At 42.4% G+C, this 26,229-nt stretch overlaps 1 protein-coding gene across 1 annotated transcript in view; it reads left to right on the forward strand.

The window, feature by feature from the left end:
* Positions 1-26,229, forward strand: part of ANOS1 (anosmin 1) — a 263,372-nt gene that overhangs the window by 97,534 nt on the left and 139,609 nt on the right. The window lies entirely within an intron of this gene.

Here is a 26,229-nt window from a genome sequence, read left to right on the forward strand (position 1 = left end):
TGAATGAATCATGGCCCAGGAATGTGAAGGCATGATGACTTAAGAAAAACAGATCATGGAAATCCCCCTCCCTAAAGCCAAAAGGATGATCCTAAAAAGCGAAAAGAATCCATAAGTCTAAAATCAGAATAGGGAGTCTTACGTTTATGGACAGTTAGAATTGCACTTAGGATCAAATTAAGCATTAACAGATAACCTTTTTGTTCCTCTTTATTTTTACATCTTGATGTGTTTTTGTTTTTTCATTTTACCCATTCATGTGGACCTACAGAGAGCACACATGCAGCCTTGCACCACACGGACAGGGCACCTAGCTCTGCTGGGTGAGCACCTGTGGGGCATATATCCCAAGGAAAGCAAACTCAACACCTTGTGGCTGACCTCTCCCAGATTTGGGCCTGAAGAGGTAAATGAGGCTCCCAGTCCTCATCCCCCAAACGTCCCCTGAGCCTATCATGGTGGCACCAAGCCATATTCGACACAGCATCTCCCCACCCAAACCTGGCAGTCATGGGGGGTGAATCGCAGGCCCCTAGATTCACATGGATGCCACATTCCAGGTGGTTAGATGTGTTGGAGCCCATCAAAGGCTGCTTACCTAGGCAGCTGGTAATCCCCCCCCCCCCCGGCTAAAACTTTGTTGCTGCTGGCAAGCACCACGAGCCTATATGCTGGTTGATTCCACATGATAGCCTTACCCTTTCCCGTCCAGGAGAAGTATGCCTAAAGGAGTTAATGCCATGCCTCTTCCATGACAGGGATGAACTGACATGATACTGATTCATGTGAGGAAGGTGCAGAAGCTTCCCCTTGTGGCATCAGAGTGCCAGATGCAGTGCCCATTTTGCCAAGTGGAGGCTGCTGTGGGACTACTTTGGCCTTTCATTCTGCTATGATAGAATGTTGCTGGCTGCTCCTGCATCTCTTTTGGCCATACACAGGTGCTGATCCAACAGGGAGAGGCAACACCCTGATATTGCAGCTGAAATATCATCTAGTGCTCACATCGCTGCAAAAGTCACCCTTTCCTCCATTTGCCAACTGGAGATTGCCCTAGTAACAGACCAAGTAAGGATGATGATGATGTTCTCCATTCAGTTGTGTCCGACCCTCGGCAATTATATAGGAAAGCCTTCGCCATGTGTTCCTGCCTCTGACAGCTTCTTTTAGTTGGTTCATAGTCATCCCTGTATCGGCTTTGATCGTGTCGAGCCAGCGGATCCTTTGCCGACCATGTTTCGTTTTGCCGCTGACCATGCCGAGCATTAATGATTTTTCTAGCGAGTTTGATCACATGATGTATCCAAAGTAAGTGAGATTTAGCTGTAATATCTTCTAATGACATAGTTGGTTTGCTCCTCTTTAAAACTATCTTGTTGGTAACTTTGGCTGTCCATGGTATTCACAGAATTCGTCTCCAACACCATAATTCGAAAGCATCTATTCTCCTCCTGTCTTCCTTCTTCAGGGTCCAGCTTTCACATCCATAGGTTGTTATGGGGAAGACAACGGCGTTGACTAGCCAGCACTTTGTATTAAGGCTGATATCCTTACTCTTCCATATCGGTTCATGCCTAACATTGCGTTCCGGCCCAGTCTCATTCACCGTTTGATTTCACGGCTGCATCCACCACTTTGATTGATCATAGAGCCAAGAAAGATGAAATCATCATTTGATGTTCTCGTTGTCAGTCGTGAATTTGGTGCTACTGCCAGTAGTTGTCATGATCTTGGTCTTTTTGATATTTAGGCATAGTCCCATCTTTTCAATTTCTTCTTTTAGTCTCTTCATCAGATCACGCTCCGATTCAGCAAGGAGTGTTGTATCATCTGCATAGCGGAGATTATTGATGTTACGACCAAGCTTATCCCATCAATCAAAGAAGCTCATTTAGTAGGCATACAAGAGAAGGCCTTTCCTTGACAACTCCATAGTTATTGAACAACCTCCCGAGGACCCATCATTCTCAATCTTTAGGAGGCAGCTGAGGACAATTTTATTTAGGATTGCATTTGATTTATTTTTTATTGTTGGTAGTCCTAATCTGAGTTTTTAAATTGTGGCTTTTTGTTGGTTTTACAATTGTCTTTTTAATATAATATTTTATTTATGTTGTAAGCTGCCTTGAGTTCCACAAGGGAAAAGCCACTTAATGTTCTAAACAATTTTGTTGCTATATTACACTATCCTGAATTTATTCAAACAGCGATCTTATTACAGCCTGAGAATGTGTAATTCACACATTCCAGTGTTACAGGTTGAATCTCAGTTCCCCACGTTGTGGTCAGTGCAGCAGTCATAGAAGAGCAGCAGATTCCTGTTTGTGTGGCTCCTCCCCTTTTCTGGGCTGAGATGTTCTAGGGACTGCTGTTTGGTTTGCTGGGGAAAGCCAGGAGTGGGCACATGAGTTTACCCAATGACCCAAGTAGGACATCCTTGTGACTGTTGCAAGTTGGGAAAATGCTGTTTGAAGGGCTGAATTCCCTTTCCCACATCAGCACAATTGCTATCCAAATCAGTTCCTACATATGTCCTGAAGAGAACATGCAGCTAGTGTGGGCCTGTTACACAGAGCACACGATGGGGCCCTAAACCCACGTGTGTGTAGGAAAATGTGTAAATTGACATGTATAACTGTTGTTGTTGCCCACTATAGTCCTTTGTGTTGTAAGGAGGAATAAGTTGATGGCAAGAAACGGCAAAAATTCTGCAAACAGTTGCAAGGCTAGAACAGCATGTAGGAAAATTATAACCTCTCACATCAAAGTTACATATTTCAGAATTTCCTTTCAAGCTAAATTTAATTCTTTAATAAGGAGTGATGCAGAATGAGAAAAGGTCAAAGAAAGGAGTGATAGGAAAATCCAAGGTTATTCTTGCTGAAAGGGAATAGCAGAAAGATACAATAGGACGGGCTGTCAGCATATCATAGCTAGCTGTTCAAGACAGAGTCCTCTTTTTATACCTTGAAAAAGTGTTAGAATAGGTCAGTCAGCTGCTCCCGGTAGCACCACCAGGAGCTTAAATGTCAGTGATTAAGCGTTTCCATGGAGATCTCTCTGAGTTCCACAAATGGCCCATTATTTACACCCACACTTCTCAGGATAAGTGATAATGACAGTGTGTTTTGTTGTGCCCTATGATATCTGAAGCAGGCAGTGCAGATGGACTATGAAACACAATATCAGAGGACAGGGCCAGGTCTCTCAAAAGCAAAGCAATTTTGCTATTTCACTTGTTTTCCCCAAAGATTTGTAGCCATTGATCCCCCTCCCCACCGTCGCTATCTAAGTTTGGACCAATGATAGCCACAGCATTTTAACAACATATATTCTCCTAAGATAGGTGGCACATTAGCGCTGTGTATATAAAAGCACATGTTATGCATGTATGTGGGGCTAATGTTATCTTTGTCTTGTATTTCAGAATGTTCAGAGGTATTTTCAATTTTTCAGTACTGAAATATAGAAAACTCTGACTTTGTGTATTTAAAAGAGCTTATTTAATGGTTTCTACTATTTTGACTGATGGGACTATTTCGATTACAAGGGGCTGTCAGGACACCAGTCCCAGTCGACACCCGAAATAACATTTACCTGCTAAGAGAACATCTACAAAAAGTGCACTCCAAAATCACACAAATCCAGAAGCCAGCAAATAACAAATTGAAGCCCCAACAAATGTCAAGAAACAGTATTTATTATATGGCATGTGTAGTGTAGCCAGGAGATCCAAGCTTTGTCTATCAGCTAGATAAGGGACATTTAAATATTTATATTTATGATTCAATTTCTAAATCACCCTTCCCTGGTTGACAGATATATACATTTAATGCTATCTCTATACATAAAATGTATTTCATACTTCTGATAACATGCTGAAGGTCCTAAAGACTCCTATTGGTAGAAACTCCTCTCCCCCAGGACTAATTGCTGCCCTTGCTCAGGATTCTGCGCCTTCAGGCCTGCTGTAAAGGAAGCCTCTAACAGCCCCTGACTGAGGCAAGGGAGGCATTTCCAAGAGCAAAACAGAAGGGTCTGAGGGCATGGGTGTGCTCTCCTTTTTTTTGGGGGGGGGGGAAGCTTCTGCCTAACTGTTGGCTGACAGAGACCTCACAGAAAAGCCTCCCTCTCACTTACAATACTGGTATGGCTGATCTCTCTGCTGGAGGGAAGATGCAGCCAAGCCATGTGTAATTCTTTTCTGCAACTCTCTGTAGATTTAAGGCCTACCACTCAGGGTTGTTGCACAGATGAAACTGGATGCTGTTGCAGAGGTTCTTTTGCCTCCTATTTCATCTGCACAACAACCCTGTCCACCCTCCAAAGCAGCTGTTTCTACCTGGGGAGCTGATCTTTATAGTCTGATCTGTAATTCTAGGAGCTCTCCAGGTCCCACCTGGAGGTTGACTACCCCAGGGTTGAAAATATTCCTGGAGGTTTGGAGGAAGGCTTTAAAATGGTACAATGCCTCAGAGTCTTTACTTTACATAGATTGTAAAGATTGTACTTTACATAGTGTGTACTGTATCCCAGAGGGAATTTTCTCACCCACCAAACTATTTATGTTTTATACCACCAGACTAGCTGTCTCAGGGCTGTGTACAACAGGATCTAACATTGGTTACAAGGTAAAAAATTTTTTAATATAAATTTAATAAGATTAAAAATGCTAAAATATCAGCACTGATGGTTATTAGTTTCTGGTTTTGCTGGTAGTTACAAGGCAGTAGAGGCCCAATCAGCTGTTTTGATGTACTTTCTGCTGTCCTCAACCTTATGCCTGGCAGAAGAGCTCCATCTTGCCAGCCCTGTGGAACTCAGTATGTTCCACCAGGGCCCAATCTCTTGTCAGAACTCGTTCTATCAGTTGGAAGTCAGGGCCAAAGTTAATTTATTCTTGCTTCTTACCACTTACTCATTTCCTCCATTGCATTGTTGCTGGAATACAAAATTATTTTTAAAAATTTGAATGAACAACACATTAATTTTGCCCAGTTTGTGTATATGAGAGCTACTACAGAACTGTCTTGAGAAACAATCTGTGAGGCTAAGAGATGGCTTTAAGACCAGCTGAGATTTGTATGGAATCTACATTTTATGAGCTGGAATCTCCAAATGTACATAATGCACCTACTGTGTGTCAGAAAAGGCCCTTGCCTACTTGTGCTGTTTATGGATAGACTAGGGTAGGAAGCTACTCTTTGCATGTTCCTAAAAATGATTCCATTTGGCTAAATCTGGCCGGCGAGTTCATAGGAATATAGGAACATATATAAATCAGTACAAATTGTATGTAATTCTAAGCAAATTTCTCCTGCAGACTTGTGTTATGTTAAATTTGAATTCTTCATGAGCCCTGTTTCAATTTGAAAATGCTGAGTGACTATGTATGTATTTAACACATGTATATTCTTTCCCTCCACCAAGAACTGGTTCCTTGGGTGGTTCCAATATAAAAGTATTTAAAGTCAATACTATCAAAATGTAAAATCTCAATTCCCTAAGTATTAAAACAGAAACATAAAACTTTAGATAGTTTACAAAAATGAAACCAAATTCAGAACCACAAGAAACATTAAAACAATAGATCATAAGCTTTAAAATATGCCAGCCAGCACGACTGAAATAGAAAATACAAACAGATGAAACAATGGTGTAGACAGGGAAACGAATATTCAGTAGAGGACATAGTGGTTGCAAGCTGTGATCCAAGATATGCTAATTCACATCCCTTTGTGAAGAGTATAATCTCAAACAAAGTTATACCCTTCCAAGCCCACTGAAATCAGGGAGTTAAAGCAAAATTTATCTCTGCTTAGGGTTGTACTGGCAACATATGTGTTTATTGACAAACTTACATGCATACAATGTTGACACATATAGGCCTCATTCACACACCTAGCAAAGGTGTGGTTTGGAGCTACAGTTCCCTTAAAACTCAGTTTTCCTACATTTAATGTATTGTGAGTACAGTAGCAAGTGTGCAACAAATGTAGCTGGAAGGTTTAGGGAAAAGCTCAGAATGTGCAAAGAAATTAGAGAACGTTTTGTCTATTTCCAGCTTGGTCTTTGGAGTAAGCTTGTTTTTAAGCTTTGAAATGGAACAGCAATATCTGAAAACTAGAAATACCTTTTTTGAATCACAAAACTGCAAAACTACTGTAAAGCATAGTGCTTGAAAAAGTGGCAAGAGATAACACATTTGTCCTCTGAAAACTGTCTGCATGTAGCAGAAAGACGTCTTGATGTCAGCACAGGTTTATCAGGCAATGCCTGGCAACTTGCAGGGGAGTTGTGTGTGAGAAGAAATGCTACTGATTCTTAGAGCTATCGAAGAGTGAAAAGGTGGTGGTGGTGGGCATTGGTGTGACAACCCCTTGGACAGTAGGGTCTCCTTTTATTTCCCTGTGATAGTGTGTGCAAAGACACACAGAAATATTCATATGTTGAAGGTGTAATCTCTGTGCAGACAGCCCTACCATATTGATCAATTTGGCTACTTGGTAGACTAATTATATGACTGTCCTGATCTTTGTTTCATGCATGTCCAACAGACCCCAAAGACAGATATTTCTTGTTTGATGTCAGGTAGGTACACTACAATAACAACATACACTCTCTGACTGCTATATTATAATCTCTGCCCATGGGCAGATCCCATTTCTACTAGTGGTGTTTGGGTTAGTAGAATTGTTATTCAAGCAAGTATTCTATATACTTGGTGAAAAGAAAGCTGTACATAGACATTTCTCTGTTGTAATTAATTTAGTTGTTTTCTATTCTGAACTTCACTAACCTAACAGCTAGGGCTAGGACCATATACTATGATACAGTTCCTGGAATTATGATTCTAAATGCCAGCATTTCTGGGAATGAAGTTTCAGTGCTATAAACTCTGATTTAGTGTTCTGCTTAAATGAAATCTTTCCTGGAAGCCAGGCTTAACCTTCCGAAGATGTATCTGTCAAATGTTCACCAGGCTCTCGCATGTCTAATCTACCAAAGTTATTTGTTTGTAATTCTGCAAAAGAGATACCCCTGTGGTGACGGCAGGCCCTCCTGAATCTAGCCTTCCTGACATTCATTTCATCCAGATGAGCTGAGAGTGCCAAATGGAATAGTGCTAGCCCTGCTGTATGTACTGTGAGATCCTGTGCAAGACATGCAGGCAGGTATACTTTTATCAGATTTTGAATGAATGCCAAGCTGAGTAGCTCTCCAAACAGTTGTTAAACAAATTAGATTGGAACTGACTGTATGATGAATCTGCTCACATTAGGAAGAAGGCAAATAGCGCTGTCGGTTGGAAAGGAAAGTAGAAGCAATGCTGTGCTTCCATTCCCAAGGCTCAAAAGCAGAATGCTAATCAGCCATGTTGAGGGTAAGGGAAGACAGCGCTCTGTTCACAGAGATAAGAAATCCTCTTTTATGGGACCTTGGAGAAACTATTCTAGGCTAGTTGGACAACCAGTCTAAAGGTGTAAAACACCTTTATGTATATATCTGTAAACTGCGTTCCGCAGTATAAATAAAAGGCTAAGTGGTGTGTGGGTGGGGTCAGTACGTGATGGGGAGGACCAACAATTAGCCTCTTGGCCCTGGACTGACATGCGGAGGGGTCAAGCTCTAGCGCCCGTTGTATTCCTGGATACAACGGGCTTTGCCTCTAGTGTATATATACTATGCCAGTTTTGTGTAGTGGTTAGGAGTGTGGACTTTCTAATCTGGTGAGCCAATTTGATTCTGTACTCCCCGACATGCAGCCAGCTGGGTGACCTTGGGTTCACCACAGCACTGATAAAGCTATTTTAACCGAGCAGGAATATCAGGGCTCTCACAGCCTCACCTACCTCACAGGGTGTCTGTTGTGGGGAGAGGAAAGGGAAGGTGAATGTAAGCTGCTTTGAGACTCCTTCAGGTAGAGAAAAGTGGCATATAAAACCAACTCTTCTTCTTCTATTATGTATATACTAGTAATCAAGCCCGCTGCAGCTAAATGCAGCAGGCGCTAGACCACGGAGCCCCCGGCATTCGCGCAGAGCGCGGCTGCCGGGGCTCCGTGTGTCAGGGGGCTGACAGGCCGTTGGGCAGGGAGCCCCCGGCAGCCGCGCTCTGCGCGGCTGCTGGGGGTTCCCTTGCCGGCGGCCTGATGCGTCGGAGGCGCTTCACGCCTCCCGACGCGTCAGGCCGCCCTCAAGGAAGCAACTGCGAGCCGCGCTCTGCACAGCTCGCAGTTGCTTCCTTCAGCAGCCTAGGAATCGGGCGGGCCAATCGGAAGGCACTTCGTGCCTGCCAATTGGCCCGGCTGATGGTCTGTCAGGAGGAAGGGGCCTGATTGGCCCCTTCCTCATCACGGACAAAGCCCTCCACCTGAGGGCTTAACTAATTATTTAGTCCGCGGCGTCCGCGGCGCTGCGGGCGTGTTAAGGATTATATTATAAATTTATATATACATGCACACTTAAATTTCTCCCCATGCTGCAGCTGCAATACAGTCTTCTGTAGGATGAGACAGCCTAAGTGCTATGTTGACTTCTAAATTAATTTATTTCTAGAGAGCATATTCATGTTTTCTTTCTTACTGGGTCATGCCTTTTCACAGCTGTCATGCAGCTCCACTGCCACTTTTCTTGTTGGTGTTAACCTCATAGCTCCTCATGGATATGTTTCTTGTAGCATGGCCATTGAGGTGGCAGTGTGGTGTGGCATTCAGATTAATTGTGAATGTGGTTCCACATCTTGTCAGTATCCCTTTGAAATTGGCATAGGCTGGATCATTCAAGCTCCTTTAAGGATCTGGGTTGAAAAGGAACAATGCCCCCGCCCCCTCGCCTGTGCAGTTCAATGAAGAATATGGCCCCAAGAGATTAGCAGGTGAAACACAGGCAGTGAAGTCAGTCTTGGCAAGTCCAGCATGGTTACATTTCACCTTGTACTTCCAACATATCTTGGCCCTGCTGTTTGTTTTTTTCATACTTACCTACCATGACTGCGGCGTAAGGCTCAGCTCACTGAATCTGACAAGTGGACTCTTGTCCATGAAGTCTTGGGCTAGAATAACATTCTGTCAATCTTTTAATGTGCTGTAATGTTCTTGTCAGTTTTGCTGCAACAGACTAACATGGCTATCCCACTAGGACTGATGAATGAGGGGAGCTGCTGATGTTCGTTGCAAGGCCAGTGGTGTATGAATTATACCAGTGCAAGCTGGGGGACTGCAAGGAATCAAGGGGGCCAATTTGGATACCCTATTCCAAAACTATGCCCATTATATCCAGCCAACTGTCATGCGCTTAAGCAGGCTAATTTCCCCTCCTCCTTTCTTCCTATTAACTGTCACTTTACTGTTCCTAAAGATTCAATATCTCACAGTGCATAGCTATTATTCACCCACCTGTTTTCAGGGTTATGTCTATCAGCATACCTGGAGAGTACCCTAAAGCAGTAGAAATCCTTTTCTTGTCTCTGGGTTGGCTGGGTTTGTTGCTTTTGTAACTGACATGTGGGCCAGCAGCTTCTAAATATAGCAATTAACATTTTAATAAAATTAAATAATATAAACGACCTACTATGAAAATGCTAAAGTAGAGTTTTTTATTGTGGGAAAACTATTTTCCCAAAAATATCAATTTGTAACTGGTAGGTCACTAGCATAAACTCTTACCTTCTTAAATGCTGATAAATGAATTTGCTTCTCCAAGCCCCAGAAGCAATTAAGGAGCTCCCAATGTGACATTTAATTAGCTCTAGGGTTTGATATTTTCTAAAGCAACGTGAAGCTTCCTAAACCTTGATATCTTATTTTCCAGCAAGATCCTAGAATGGTCCTGTTTGCCTGGCTTCTTTTTTTCTTCAAGGGATAAATCTGCACACCTGACGCTCAGGCTTTAGCTGAAGGTTTTTTCCCTTCTTTTTCCGACCCTGCTGAAAAAGTAGATTGTGTCTGTGTGCTGTGTAAACTGATAGCTTTCTTGACTCTAATTCATGCTAGATAAATATAGACAATATTTTACAGGTTTACAAAGGAGCTTGCTCAGAGATTTAATGATGCCACACAGGTTTTGAAAGACTTTGTGGGAATGATGTGTGCTTTTAGCACCCTGGAGAAAATACATCCCATTGGAATGCATGTGACTATCAAAAAGATCACAAACAAACTTCTTACGGTTTAGGAATCTTTACTAGACAGATCCTTCTATGAAAATCATAAAATCACACGAATTTTCTAGGCACACCCTGAGCTTGGCAAGTTTTCCAAAGCCCATTAGAGCAGGGGTAGTCAACCTGTGGTCTTCCAGATGTTCATGGACTACGATTCCCATGAGCCCCTGCCAGCATTTGCTGGCAGGGGCTCATGGGAATTGTAGTCCATGAACATCTGGAGGACCACAGGTTGACTACCCCTGCATTAGAGAACATAGTGATGAAAATTATTATATTACTAAAATGGATACTGAGTCATCAGATTAACTTTCATCTGAAAGGGGAAGACCAGCATATAGGAATCACATATATTTAGACAAAAGGTATAACTATTCTCCAAGTCTTTTCAAGAATCAAAAACAAGCAGGGGCTGGGTTTTGTTCCTGAGGGAACCCATTGGGAGAGCCAGGAGTCTGAGAGCAGTCCTTCAAATGGCAGCGGCTTTGAGATCATAGTGCAGTGGTTAAAGTGTGGCAGACTCTAATCTGGAGAAATGGGTTTGATTCCCTACTCTGTGACATGCAGCCAGCTAGGTGACCATGGGATTACAGCTGTTCTTGCAGAGCAGTTATTTTAGAGCTCTCTCAGCCCCATTGACATCACAGGGTGTCTATTGTAAGCCATTTTTGGACTGTTGGGTAGTGAAAAGCAGGGTATAAAAAACCAGCTCGTCTTCTTATGCTGGCCTGAAGCAAGCAGCTCCTCCCTTGTCTGCTAAAAGCAGGGGCAGTCAACCTGTGGTCCTCCAGATGTTCATGGACTACAATTCCCATGAGCCCCTGCCAGCAAATGGCAGGGGCTCATGGGAATTCTTCCTTCCTTCACCTGTTGACTACCCCTGTGCTAAAGGATTCTGGAGAGGAAGAATTTATTTATGAGCATTTTATATATCCTGCCTTCCTACAAAAAAAAAAAAAGCCATACTTCCCCAAAGCCAAACTAACCGTATAGATCCGCAGTTCTCAAAATGAAGCCTGGAGAGCCTTGGGTGTTTGAAAATACTTTGTAAAGACAGATGCAAAGCCTCCTCTCGTGCCCATCTAAAACAGAACCCTCACCGTTTTCTAGGAAGGGAAATCTACAACTCAGGAAAGAATCAGCTTCCTTGTTGAAATGGCTAGATTCACTCATAGTCACCTAGGTTTCAGATCACCTCAGGACACAAGACAGAAAATGCAGCAGTCAGTCAGGAGGAGCCTATAACTCAGTCCAAAGAATTCTAATTGACTGTGTGGTACCAAATGGACCTGGTTTTCACTCTGTCTTTCTATGGATTGCGAGAAAACTTTCTGCATCTGTAGAGCTCTGTCAAGGCCTAATGTTTTCTGGGAGCTCATTCAAGTGTTCTCTTTTGCAAGGCTGAGCACTGTTTCCCTTGCAACATAAGACTGAGGCAAACATGGAATTGAACATTTCTTCCTTCCTTCACCTGTTAAATTTTCATTTTCCTTTCCTATCACTTCTGGTTTCTTATTCTTTCTCTGAACAGAAGAACCCTTTTTTGTTTTGCTTAGCATCTTTAACTAGCTTAAGTTCATGTCTTCCTACAAGCACTGTATTCATCCTTGGTTATATGGACCGCCTTCCATTTCCTGAATTAGTCTTTTTAAATTCTCAGATTTTTAGAATGCTGTTTATGGAGCCAACCTACCTTCTTTAGGCTTTGCCCATTTTTCATTCACATTGGAATAATTTGTGATTGTACCTTCAGTAATCTTGTTTTTAAATCTCTTCTCCTTAAGTAATTCTGACCAGATTCTACCCAGCATAACTTTGTTGAAGTTAGCCTTTTAAATGTCTGGCTATGTACAGCTTTCCCCTTCCACAAGACCTTAAATTCCAAAGTTACATGGTCACTACTATGTAGGGTGGCCACAATGTTCACCTCCTCAACCATTTCTTCCTTGTTGGATGGAATCAAGACCCAAATAGCAGAGTAGTTGGCAAGAAGAGAAGGAGGAAGAAGCAACGAGATGTGAAGCCACTGGGAGGCTGCACCTGACAGAATAAACTTTATAGCTCGAGCAAATAATTTCAGGAATTTGTAGATACATACCTGCCAGGACTTGCCTCCTAATGGGATTGGTCAGGTATGATACCTGCTTACTCTATTTTTTCCACTGGTTGCATCTCTGCCATGTTTCTGGATTTAGTCAGCTAATATAGCTGCACCCTTCTTCCTTGGCAAAGCAAGTAGACTATATATGAGAGGCAGTGGTGGTCGCCTCATTGCCAGTCAAACCTTCTCATAAATAGGCAATGATGTAAGGCTATCTACTGACCTTGTGCCTGGACCATTCACCTTGTTGGCCGAGTTCAGGAAATAATCCAATCCATGCTTCAAATCAATTTAAATGAATTTATTCAGGGATTTTGCAAAAAGACAATAACTGTCAGCAGGCCATAAATGCAAAAGAGATACCTTCAGAGTTCAAGCACTAACAAACACACAGCAGAGACAGCAAAGAGGTTGGCTGAACTATAACAGAAAACATTCAATAAACCCTACACCAGTGGTTCTCAAACTTGGGATCCCAACCCCATTTGGGGTCGCTTGGCCCCTTCTGTGGGGTTGCCAGGTTGCTGGCTGCCATGGCAGCGGCACCAGTGGTGGGCAGGCGGCGGGCAGAGACAGTGGAGCCATGGCACTGTCCGCCTCCATGCCGCCTTGATTGTTGTGCATCTCGCCTGCATGCCATCCCCACCGAAGTTGGGGTTGCAGCGGTTAAAAGGTTTAGAACCGCTGCCCTAAAAACTATAGAACGCACCACAGCTCACCCTAGAGTTCAAGTGCACTAAACCAGTGGTCCCCAACCCCTGGTCTGGGGACCAGGACCGGTCCATGGATCAGCCAGTACTGGGCTGTGGCTCCTCCTCCTCCCTGGCTGCTGCCTTGGGGGCTGCCCTACCACTATGCCACCGTCTCACCTTTGGTGCTCTCCAGCGGCCGCCATGGCTGGGGCTCCCCCGCATTATGGCACAGCGCAGCTGCTGTTGGCAGCACCCCCAGCGGACGACGAGAAGTCAGGGGTGCCGGTGGGAAAGCAACTGTAGCAGGGGCTCAGGCGGTGGCAGTGACCCTCGGCAAAATACTACCCCCCCCGGGCCTCAGTAAAATTGTCAAGCATTGACTGGCCCCCGGTGATAAAAAGTTTGGGGACCACTGCACTAAACTATTTCCATTAATTAGACCAGCCTTTCTCAGCTTTTTTACCATTGAGAAGCCCCTAAACAATTCTTCAGGCTTCTAGAAAGTGGTGTGATTGTGCAGAATATGATTGGGAAGCATAGCTGTGTATATATCCACCTGGGTCCCCTTCCCTTCCCACCCCATCCAGGGCCATCACTGGCCATTTGAGGGGAGGGCAGGTCAACATGACCATATGTAGCCATGTCGCCCAATACATGTTTAACAAATTTGAAATATATATAAAACTTAAAACTTAATTAACTCCCACCCATTTGGGAAACCCTTCCAGGCCATTAAGAAGCCCCAGGTTGAGAAAGCCTGAACTAGACTCTTAGCAAGCTATTACTTGTCCAACATATCTTACAAGGAAGAACAGGCAGCAGCTACTATCATCTCATCACAAAGACAGTATTCCAGATGTGGCCGTGACAGCCTCCTCCCCCACTGCAGAGAGGCTTATTTCTCCTTAGAACTGGCCAGTGATGATTAGATCGTATTAATAGTATTTATTAATAGTATTTATTCAATTTCTATACCACGCTCCCAAGAACTGGCTCACGGTGGTGTACAGCAGACAATTAACAATGTAATTAAAATAGCAGTAACATGATAAAACTTTTAAAAGAGTTAAAACATTTAGCAGCATCAATTATAGTCCTACTTCACCAGAGATTGGTCACTATCAATGGATCCCTTTCAGGCTCAGATGTATTTGTAGGAAGAGTTTAGTCAGGGAAGGCCCATAGATGTTACAAGGTCACATCTCAACAAAAGGCTTGGTGGAAGAGTTCCATATTGCTTGCCATGCAGAACTGTGCTAGTTCCGACAGGGCCTGGACCTCCTTTGGGAGTTCATTCCACCAACTAGGAGCCAGGACTGAAAATGTTCTGGCTCTGGTTGAGGCGAGATGTACTTCCTTGGGACCAGGGGCCACCAACCAGTGGGAATTTGCAGAGCGAAGTGCTCTTCATGGGACATAGGCAGAGAGGCGGATGCCTCTTTCAGTCCTTCTGCTGGCTGGGGCAAGCATGGACTGGGCCATTAGCATCTTTTGTCTGCCCTCCAGATTGGTGGCCTTTCAGAATATTTCCCAGTAAGTTAAATTGCCAATCTGATCCTCCACATTTGACTACACTTTTGCAAAACTAGCAACATTTCTAGAAAAATGTATATACTAGTATTCTGGAAAGAACCATAGAAAGATTGTGACTGTAAAACTGAAACCTTTCTGCCTGGTGAAAACATAGCACTTGAAAACAGTGATGCAAATTTATTTCGTAAAAATAATTCTGAAGCACCTCGGTGAACTTTTGTTCTAAATCTTGCTTAAGGAATGCATAAAATCTAAGTGTGTGCTGTACTTTTTCTGTAGTCAAGGGAAAATGTACCTTGTTTGGAGCACCTGCTTTACTGCCTAGGGCAAAGAAAGTAAAATAAAAAAATAAACAGCTTGCATTGCATTACTAAGGTTAGAATAGATATACTTACAGGAAGAAAGGCCCATTGAATTCATTTCAGTGCCTCCCACTAAACAGATTTAGAACTAGAAAGTAAAAACTGAATTTGTCTGTTTTGAATGTCAAGGATTCAGAAATGAATGGACTGAAAATCAGTTTTTTCAAACCTGTACCATTATGTCTCACAGAGGGTCAAAAGTACAACCAGTGCTCTACAGAAGTTCTGATTTTCTCCAATATTCTTTTTGTAACAGAGGGATAGATGCCTTTTAATGAAGCTTTTGTTTTGATTCAATTTTGTATTCTAGTACTCTAAAAGCAATTCAATTTTGAGTTGCGGATTTATTATCTAGGATAGCGTTGCTTATTTTTCTTTGGTGCTTTTTTCTTCAATATTGATCAGACAGAAGAAAAACAACATGAGTAGAAATGAAAAGATGGTTCCCTGCCTGAGAAAATGCATAATGGAGAAAGACCATTAAGAAATTTCTTCCTATCGATGAACAGATTGCTTACAGTAATTGTTCAAGGCCTGCTGTATTCTTGGCCAAAGCATTAGTCATTCCCTCATTTCTCTCTGCCTCTTTGATACGAGGAACTTCCTAACAGCAGGGTCCTTTTTACAAGGGGCTAATTTTCTGCCTTTGAAACTTAAGTGCTGCAATTTTTCTTTCTTGTAGAGTGTTTTTTCAAAAGAGTTTGGCTGTTTGCAGCATGGGTAAACAATTGCATATCTACATGTATTTGACAATTATAGGATTTTTTTTACAAAGTGTTCACTGCAAAAAGAATTGACAAGGTTTAAAATGCATTACTGCATGGTAACTAAATACATCCAGGAATTTATATGTGTGTGCACATTAAATGAATACTTGCATATTACATATAGGTCATAAAATCTGAAAATGCAGCTTAGGGAACATTATAGTCCTAGGAAACTGGATGCTGAACTGTATGGTTATTTGAATTGCTCAATGTGCCTAAATTCTCTAAAGGGAAGCAATCATTTGAAGAACTTGTTTGAAAAGTATACTTTGGAACTAAGATTTTCCTAAATAAATAGATTTTCCTAAATACAAATATTTCATTCATTATATTTATTTTTATGGATAAAATGTATGGGAATATTGCATTTTAGGAAGAACAATAAACATTATTTGGGAGCTTTGGAGCTAGACAATCTAGGCATGCCATGTGAAAATTTCATGTAAAATGATATGCACACAATTATTTGAGGTGTATAATACATATTGCCGTGGAGAAAAATGTGACATTTTACTTAAGCCTAGGTCTGGTTTTAATGTAAGAGTTTGGCAATTTCCACACATCAGTAAAAACAGCGTTACGCCAGCTGTTTAGCAAAGTGCTAAATTTTATCGAGCATCCCAGCTCCTCCTCACCTTTTCTTCTGTCTCGCCTTTCCAATATGAAATCTGCCTTAAGTCCCAGTGAGAAAGCAGGACTAGAAATGATAACTGAAGAAGTGAGCAGTGCCTTACAAAAGTTCATACTCTATCACTAATTTTGTTAGTCTTTAAGGTGCTAATGGGCTCTTACTCTTTTCTATACATAAAGGCATAAACTAAGAACCTACTAGCAAATTAATTCTCCACCACATATCCTTACCCATTGTTGTTCCTCTATATATTTATGAAACAGCCTAGGGGGTGAGATGTGTCCAGCTGTCCGAGTTGGAATAGGGCCAATCAGGGTGCAGCCAGCTTTGCCCTGATTGGCCCTGCCCCTGCAGCTCCCACCCTCCATCCGTGGACTCTAGCTTTGCTCTCAGATGCCTCAGTGCCTGGAGCCAGCAGCAGGTAAGGGGAGAGGCCCTGGGCAAAGGGTGGAAGGCCTCCTAACGAGGGTCTCGTGCCCTGCTAGGCTGGGCCTGCTGGCAAGGGCCTCCCAGCCTGCTGACTACTCATTAAGGACTACTAAGGAGCTGTGTCCCGACCCTGCTAACGAGCTGCCCAGCCCCCACTGCCCCACTTGATCAGGCTGTGAGCTGCCGCCCAAGGCCACCTTAAGCTGCCTGGCCAGGGGAGGGGACTTTTTCAAGGCCTGTTCTTAGGAATGGGCTTTGAAGTTAGTAAAATATAAATAAATTTGTAAAGCTGGAATTGCTGAATTAACAAGAATCATAGAATCATACAGTTGGAAGGGATCTCCTGGGTCATCTAGTCCAACCCCCTGTACAATGCAAGACACTCACAACCCTATTGCTCATCCACTGTAACCTCCCCACCCCCTCGAACCATCCCAGAATCAGCCTCTCCGTCAGTTGGTTATCCAGCCTTTGTTTAAAAATTCCCAAAGGTGGAGAACCCACCACCTCCTGAGGAAGCCTGTTCCACTGAGAAACCATACTAACTACCCCTTTCCTATGACTCCCAGGCTCTGGCCAGGTCAGACGATCAGTTTAAACTTTTAATTAAGTCTGCATTCAAATGATAGTTAATTTTTGAATTAGCTTCCTGGAGGCAAATATTTGGAATGTTCATCCATCTTTCACAAAAAGACAAGAACATTTACAAAAAATTAAAGTCAGATGAAAGATATCAAAGACATTTGGTATTAATATAGTAACAATTAATTCACAACCGGAGATCCATATAGTAGTATGATAGTGACACAGATTAAGGAACAGACCATATAGAACTATCCTTATTTCTATCAATTTGTCCATAGAAATCAAGATATTGATTAATATAAGTGAATAGTGTATGGTTTCATTAGTCTCAGTTTAGTGAAAAATAACATTTTTCTCATCTTTGTATTTTATTTAACATAATAATAATAAAAAGAACCTCTGTGGCTTGGATCCCTGAAATGCATCTTAGAGGAATGGAGTCTTCTGTGCCTGAGTAATATTTATGGGAGTTTATTACATCAAGTCAGCAAAGCTAAATTCAGCAACAAAGCTGCTCCAGGATTGTTTCATTTTGCAGTGGTGGACAAATAATGTTGCTTAGTATGCTGGCGAGATGGTGGGAGATCGGTAAGGAGTGATCTCATTTCTATGAATACATTCCTTTCCATGGCTCCAAAACAGATGGGGATTTAACACCTGTTCTCATTTCCTGAAGAACTTAGCAGTGGTGACTTCTAAACAGACTGCATTGGATTCGGTTACTCTAAACTTCAGTGCCTACAGCTGGGGTCTTCTTGGCAGTTTGTTTTGCCAGTGACCATTTGCTCTTGGTATTCCTTTCAGAAGCTGGGAGGGAAGAACTGTTGGAGGCTAAATGGATTCTGGAATAAGCTGGTTTAAATTCACCAAAACTCATCTGGTTTGCAAAACAGGGTGTTCACTCTCTTTGTGAATGTGTACTGCAGTTTGGGAACATCTCAAAGGCAGGCTAGGAGAATTGGAGGATTTATATTATAATCCATTCTGTGCAGCACCATGGCTGACATAATGACATGATAGAAGGCCTCTTTTGAGGCTCCTTCTCAGGTCACTCTGTTCTCTGCCCTAAGCCCCAGTTAGCTTCTGCCTTGTCTTTTCTCCTTTGAAATCTTTTTTTCCCCTCGGCATATGCTTTCCTCACTGTCCTTTCTCTCAGAACTCCTCTACGGCTCCCAGAGGGGGAAAATATCCTTCCCCACCAAACTCTAATTGAGGACAAAACTCATAAGCTTATATCCAAACAGAGGACATATTCTGTTCTGAAACACACACACAGACATTTGTTTCTTGCTCATACTCCAGAAGATCTTCACAAAAATACATTTGTTCATAACACTGCTAGGATTACCAGCCATGTGTCCTGTCCCTTTAACAGAATGGGCAGCTGAAGCTTTTTATGGCAAAGGTAAATTAAACCACCTGGATAGTTAAGCTTCTGTTAAACGGACAGGGCATTATTCTCCTGAAGACCTTTTAGTAATCCCTATCTGTCCCCTCACGCTTTTCATATACATGCATGCATATTTTGGCACATCCACACTCTTGAGTTAAGGAATCAGGTACTTCTGTGTGCGTGTTCAGTCCAGGTTGCTCCCCCCCCCCCCCAGCTTCCATTCCATTAAAAATGCATAAACATCCGCCCACTTCACAACTTTCAAAGTAAAGAAAGCATTTATTGTAGTCCTTGCTGCTATTAAACAGTTTCCTGAAAGCAGCAGCTGGGGAGTGGTTGAAGCTTGTTGAATCTTTCTCTTTTGCACTAGTTACTTTAGTCTGGTGCCAATGTAATCCCAGGAGTGGAGGCTGGCACAATATGTAAGAGAACTGTGGTAAATATTGACAATGTTCAACACATTGTGAGACCAGTTTTGTATATAAGACCTCCTTATTGTAAGTTGTGAATATGAAAGAAAGATGCCAAGACAAAGATGCTAGATGAAAAATGCAGTTATTTTCAATTAGAAGACCACAGAATCCCCATCTCTCAGGGTGTCATGTGAATTACCTCAGTGGCAAGCACAACAGAGGCTCGTTATACTTAATCAGGGATTAATTCACAAAAAAACATTAAGCACAGACACCATTCCAATCAATAGGGTTCTTTCTGTGGGCTTTTTGGCAGGTAAATTTTCATATTTAGATGAGAGTTATAACTGATAGCTCTCTGGGAACAGCAATACTGAATCCTGTCCTTGTGCATATTATAAATAACATACACTTCTCGTCCTAACGTCCGTTCTATCATATAGTGTGATGATTTTGGTTCAAGTGATGAAAATAGTCAATGTTGAATTGGCCATGCCAATTTATTTTAAGTCTAGCCAGGAAAATAAGTAGGGAGACAGCCATGTTGTCAACTCAAGTAACAGCCCCAGACAAAACGCGCATGCGTGAAGCTGCCGCGCATGCGCGTTAGTGCCCCTGGTGGTGAAAACGTGCATGCACGGCAGCTCCACGCATGCACATTTTCACCACCAGGGGGCGCTAATGTGCATGCACGGCGCCCGGGCTGCCGGCTCTTCCCCACCTCCGGAGCCGGTCCTCAACAATAAAAAGGTTGGGGACCGCTGTTATATATGATAGGTGGCTCTGCAAATTATTGCTCTATGTTTTCACATTCAGTTTCTCATCATTGCTGAGAAGTCCCTAAAATTCAATATTAGAAACACAAGAAATTTTCCTGGCACTAGACCACTTTCCTGTTTTTAAGTAGTGGCCAATATTTGTTATATCTGATTTTTAAAAAGAGACCAAAAGCTTGTTTAAGCTACCTTGATCTATATGTAGACCTCAAGCATAGTTATGTGTATAGAGGTGACTTCTTTGCTCAATACATATCCTTGAATCTTTGAAACTTAAATACACTCTGGCAGATAGACCTTTAAAATAACATTATGAATAGCAATGTCCTCCCTAGGAACTGGCACAAGCTCTACATCTGGGCAGTGGGCCATGTCCAGAATTTGGTATTCAAAGTATGGATCCTATCCAGGCCAATGCAATTTACTCAGTGTCTGCTGGATTACCTTACATAAGCATGTCCTTTGCCTACCAAAGGGATTTATTTTTGTTTTAATCTTCTATTGAGCATACAAATGACCTTTGAAAGGCTCAGGGATAAGTTTGACTTCTGAAGTATTCAATGCCTAGAGATGGCTATGAACATTTAAAGGCAGTTCATTTCATTTTGGGGTTCAGCACAGCCCCCCTCCCCAAACCGAGCCAAATGAGCCCCACCCAAACCAAACCAGGCTTAGGAAGTTCGGTTTCCTTGATACACCCCAGATATGCCCTTCACATGAAAGGGGGAAAACTTATTCTATTTTACTATAAGCAAGTATGGCTAATGCAGGAATGCCTATCAGAATGTTTTGCATGTCAGAAATAAGTCAAAAGCAGAATCTATGTTTAAAGCCAGGGCTCCAGCAAGAGATTTCCTGACTGTCACAGGAAGGCTGTCATTATCTGCACATAAGAATTAGGTAGTATGATCTCTCTCCCACTCAAGCACAACAGGAACAAAGGAATAGGGCAACACCTGGATCAGTGGCGAGTCCCTCAGCAACCTTGTATTGAATCACCTTTATATTCTTTCCTGGAGGCAAAGTATTTCTGGAAGCTTTTTTCTGCCCCACAGTGGCTCCTACATCAGTGGTCTATTGACACAAAGAGTCTGTCACCTCTGGCAGTTCTTGAAATATTCCAGTTCCAGAGATTTCTCCAGAAAAACAATCATAATTTCATTGCCTCAGCCTGGTTTTGCCCTTCCTTCCTTCCTACTCCTAGAGCCTGCTAGCTCATGATGGCTTACAATAAGATTTAAAACCCACATAAAAACATACAATATCATAAGACCATACTGGTGGCAAAAAAACACTCCATAAACTCCCCCCATCTCCACCCTTTAATAATAGCAACCATCACACCCACACCCAGGGGGAGAACTTCTAGTGATGTCCAGCCTATGGGGAGCTATACTAGGAGGGACTCTGAGCCATTTAAACCAAACAGCTGTGAGGTGGGGAGTTCTCAGCCCCTCAGCTGACTTTCACAAAGGATCACAGACCACCATGAATTGCCCCCTAAATTTCGCAGAAGTTTGTTGTGGCTTGTCAGTTCATAAACTCCAAGCAAGCTAAACTTCATGATAAACTTTGGTTTGTCAGCCAGGTCATGCCAGTTCCCATCCCTAGTAACAACTAAACTGGAAGAATTTCTGGAAAGAGAATCTAAAGAGGTGATTGAACTGAATAAGAAAAGACTACTGTGTTAGATTGTCTTTTTCCGCAAGCACAGCACACAATAAATCACTGAGGAAAGGTTGAAAAGAAATATTCTTCTTGCTATTGCCTTAAGGGCATTTCACACATTACACAGAATCAAGATCCAAGTTTTTTAGTGTGTGTACAGTCACCTAAAAACCTGAACAGTGCCTTTCTTTAGACCAGATAATCATGGCAAGAAGATGACCAAGGGCCATCAAGACAGTGTTTGTGGCTCTTTACTGTGCTAGACCATCTTTTTTCTTCTTTAGCCAGTCAGCAGCTCCACATCACTATGAAGCCAGCATGGTAAAAGGTAAAGGTAAAGGTATCCCCTGTGCAAGCACCGAGTCATGTCTGACCCTTGGGGTGACGCCCTCTAGCGTTTTCATGGCAGACTCAATACGGGGTGGTTTGCCAGTGCCTTCCCCAGTCATGACCGTTTACCCCCCAGCAGCAAGCTGGGTACTCATTTTACCGACCTCGGAAGGATGGAAGGCTGAGTCAACCTTGAGCCGGCTGCTGGGATCGAACTCCCAACCTCATGAGCAAAGCTTTCAGGCGGCTGCCTTACCACTCTGCGTCACAAGAGGCTCATCGCCAGCATGGTACATAGTGGTTAACATGTTGGAGTAGGATGTGAGACCGAGGTTCAAATCCTCACTCAACCATAGATGATTGTTGGGTGACCTTTGGCCAGTCACATACTCTCAGCCTAAGCTACTTCACAGGCTTGTTTTGAGAACAATGCATGTTGCTTTGGGACCATATTGAAGAGAAAGTAAATGAAGTAAAATAAAAATAAATAATTGCCATACCTTCCATGAGGCAGTCTGGATACATGCATTTATGGGACAAAACAGCTGACTCTGATTTGACTGGTCTTCTGGTTCAGAGCAAACAAAAATTCCTATCTTGCAATTATTAGATACCCCTCCCACCCTAAAATCCATTTAATTTACCAATATCCAAGGCCACTTAACTTACAGGTTAAATGTCTGGCTGGCTGTTGCCCTAGGGTCTGTTGGTGAGCAGGAGCAAGCAGAGCCAAACCCCAGTAAATTGCTGGCACTTAACTCAGATCTTTACCAGAAATGATGATTAGTGTCAGCTCACAAATTACTTCCTCCTGCACTGCTGTGAGTTTGCAGGCTTGGGAAATGATTGAGTCTGATGGACACAAGTCCATCCCCCTTTTCTTATTTGCTAATCCCCTTTGTAGTCTGGAAGGAAAGCCAGCAATACCCAATCAGAACCCTGATAACACTTGGCAGGAGAAAGGAGGGGGAGGAGCGGAGTAAACCAAGAACAGTTTTACTGATGTTTGGGTCAGCAATCATTTAGAGGTTCCTTAGGCAGGTGAGGGATTTTGCCCTCTTTCTAGTCATTTCATATAGAAATGGACTATTCAGTGTGATCACCTAGGATTGCACACGCTGGTTTATGGTTTTTATTTGTACCCTTCAGGGTTATTTGTAAGCTACAAGAAAGGTTGAGGTATGCTACTTAGAAAGGTCCTAGTCAAGGGACTCAAAAGTTAGGAAACCTGAGGAAAAAGTGCCAGCCTTCACAGTCCTACATAGCCTGGCATTAACTAATCTCTCCAACTGTATATAATATCCTCACCAATATAATTCTCAATGTGGCCTCATCTGTGGATACTTAAATCCAGAGACTGGAGCCATAAACAGACAAGACATCTTTCTACAAACCTGGGAAACCTCCAAGTTGGCCCCAAAAATCTGCGATCTAAAAACATACAAACAACCCAAAACATGGTGGATTAACCATTCCCAAATAATAGCAGTGTCTGTGGCGTTGAGGACCAATGATCTCAGTGGCTGTAGCTAGGCTGCTACAATAATAATACCAAGCCTTTCTGTTTTGGTTTTTGTCAGTAAAAAACATGGGGAGGTTTAGGGACCCTTTCCAGAATTGTTTTGGCATTAGCTAAGGTGACCAGATTGTCCCACTTTCGGAGGGACATCTGGAGGCACCTGGCAAATTGCACTTACGTTGAAATTAAAATATATATATTACAATACAATTTTTTCATTCTATGTGTTCTGTGAAAATTTTTGTTGCTCCATGTAGACCAAATTTTAAATCAAGACCCCCCCCCCCCGGTCAATGGTGTCCCACTATACTAATGTTAAAATATGGTCACCTTAGCATTAGCACATGACTTGATACCATGCAAACTGCATGACTCACCCAAGACTGGCTTCTTGTTACTGTTCTACAGCAGCCACCCCGTGAAAGTCAATGTACAGTAGTGGCAGGTTAGACTTTCATAATAGAATCAGAGAGACCCAGATTCTAATGCTGACTCTGTCATGGAAGCTCACTACATAACCTTGGACCAATCACACATGCTAAGCCTAACCTACCTCACTGGGCTGTTCCGTGAGGATAAAAGGGAAGAGAGGAGAATGATGCAAGCTATTTAGGGTCCCCATTGTGAAAAAAGATAGGGTAGGAATGACGTAATAAAAATATAGCTGAAGCTGGGGAGGCAGATAAAAGGCTAGTTAGTGTGTATATGGGTCAGAAGGAAGAAAGGAAGCATGGAAAGGTGAGGATATGGGAGATGACAAGATGAGAGAGAAAAGAAAATTGTAGGGAGAAGGTTACTCCTGCCACCAACAACCTGTCACAGTGAACTAATACTCATTATTGGTCCCACTTAGCTGGCTATCCTGGCTTGTATATACTTGCAGGCTAGCCTCATTTCATGGAGAGCACGGCATTACATGGATTAAAACATACATTGACAACTAGGGGTAAAGGACTTGTACCTGGAAGTATTTCACACAAACATCAGATATAATGTACTTGTCATGTGAAGCAGTACATTCAGAAAAAAATCCTTTCAAATAATAAGCAAGTGGTGAATGATTATGTTTAGCCTGGAGGGAAGGCAACTAAGAGGTGATATGATAACCATCTTCAAATACTTGAGGGGCTGTCATATAGAAGATGGAGCAGAGTTGTTTTATGTTGCCCCGGAAGGGTGGACCAGAACTAATGGGTAGAAATTAATTCAAAAGAATTTTCAGCTAAACATCCGGAAGAAGTTCCTGACAGAGCAGTTCCTCAGCGGAACAGGCTTCCTTGGGAGATGGTGGGTTCTCCTTCTATTGAAGGTTTTAAACAGAGGCTAGATAGTCATATGACAGAAATGCTGATTTTATGAACTTAGGCAGATGGTGAGTGGGTGGGCAGGAAGGGATGTGCCGGTGCTTATCTTTTGTGGCCATTCCTTGCATACCTAGGGAATTGCTAATTGCCATTGTGGGTTGGTGAATTTCCTCCAGGCCAGGCTGGATTCTGGTGATTTTTGGTGGAGGGATCCCTTGGGAATGAAATTGGGTCACTGTGAGGGGCAGACAGCCCTCCATGGAGCCAGGAGCAGAGCTGGTGGTTGAACTAGCATGTAAATTATGCACCAACATATAAATGGTCCAGCTTGCAGACCAAGTCCATTTATACTTGATACATGATATGTGTCTTTAACCATGATTGCTACTATGTCTATTTCATGTTAGGATGGCAAAAGGGTACAGTCACTGACTGATGTCTGTTTCAAAGACTTCTGTCTGATAAATGCATGTAGATTGAACCTAAGCTGGTAATGAGATGCACTTTGAAAGAGATATCACCAGAAACAGGACAACATTTGCCAAGATTAATTTTTTAAAACTTCTATTATAGAGACTATATTTTCATTTCTCCCACCCCCACATTTTAGTAATACAATGCATTATACTGCCATCTAGTGTGTAGATTGGAATGTTATAGTAAACAGAAAGAAAAAAGGAGATGTGAACCCATCTTTAATCCCTCTCACTGTTATTCATGGCAGAGAAATCAAGTATAATGCAAATAGTCATATTTTTCTTTAAATGGAAGCTTTTGGTATTGGGATTCGCCCAGCTATCTTTTATTTGTAAATGCACTGTATTTATGCTGCTATAACTGTAATTTTATTTTATCATTTCTGCCTGATTATAAGAAACCACAGTACTGTCACAAATAACGAAGATGGATGAATACGAACTTTAAACAAGAAAGGCTGAAATTACATCCCTGCAATGATATTCTTTCTCCAAGTGGGGCACAATATTCCTATGAAGTGGGTTAAACTGAAGGAAATGGCAGCAAGGTAATATCGCTCAGGAACATCATGGGCATTTGAGCCCATGTCTTTATTCCTGTAACAAACCTATGAGATAGGTGAGGCTGAGAGAGAGAGACGGTGACTTGACTAATGAATTAATGACTGAATGGGGATCCAAACCCTTGACTCTCTCATCCTGGTCTTTCAAATTAATATACTACACCAGCTGGCAACTAAATAATACTTTTCCAGGCATCAGTACCTTAGATTAGCGATCCCCAACCTGTGGGCCACGGACCACATGTGGTCCGTCAACTAATTGGAAGTGGGCCACGAAAGACGCCTCCCCCCCCGGCCCTTTACTTCGTCCCCCTGGCCCTTTGCAACACACTTTGGGTGTCATTGTCTCCCATCACTCCCAGATGGGACTATCTCATTGCAGAGAAACAAGCTCAGGGTTCCCATTGATTTGTCATTGTCATGAGTTAAAATTTCCATGAAAATAAAATGTTCCTTATGTTCATTGTTGTGGTGTGTCTGTATCTTATTTTGAAGGGATGTTTAAACATTACCATAGCGATCA

This window comes from Paroedura picta, chromosome 6 (genome assembly GCF_049243985.1).
Source record: "Paroedura picta isolate Pp20150507F chromosome 6, Ppicta_v3.0, whole genome shotgun sequence".
NCBI classification, from domain to species: domain Eukaryota; kingdom Metazoa; phylum Chordata; class Lepidosauria; order Squamata; family Gekkonidae; genus Paroedura; species Paroedura picta.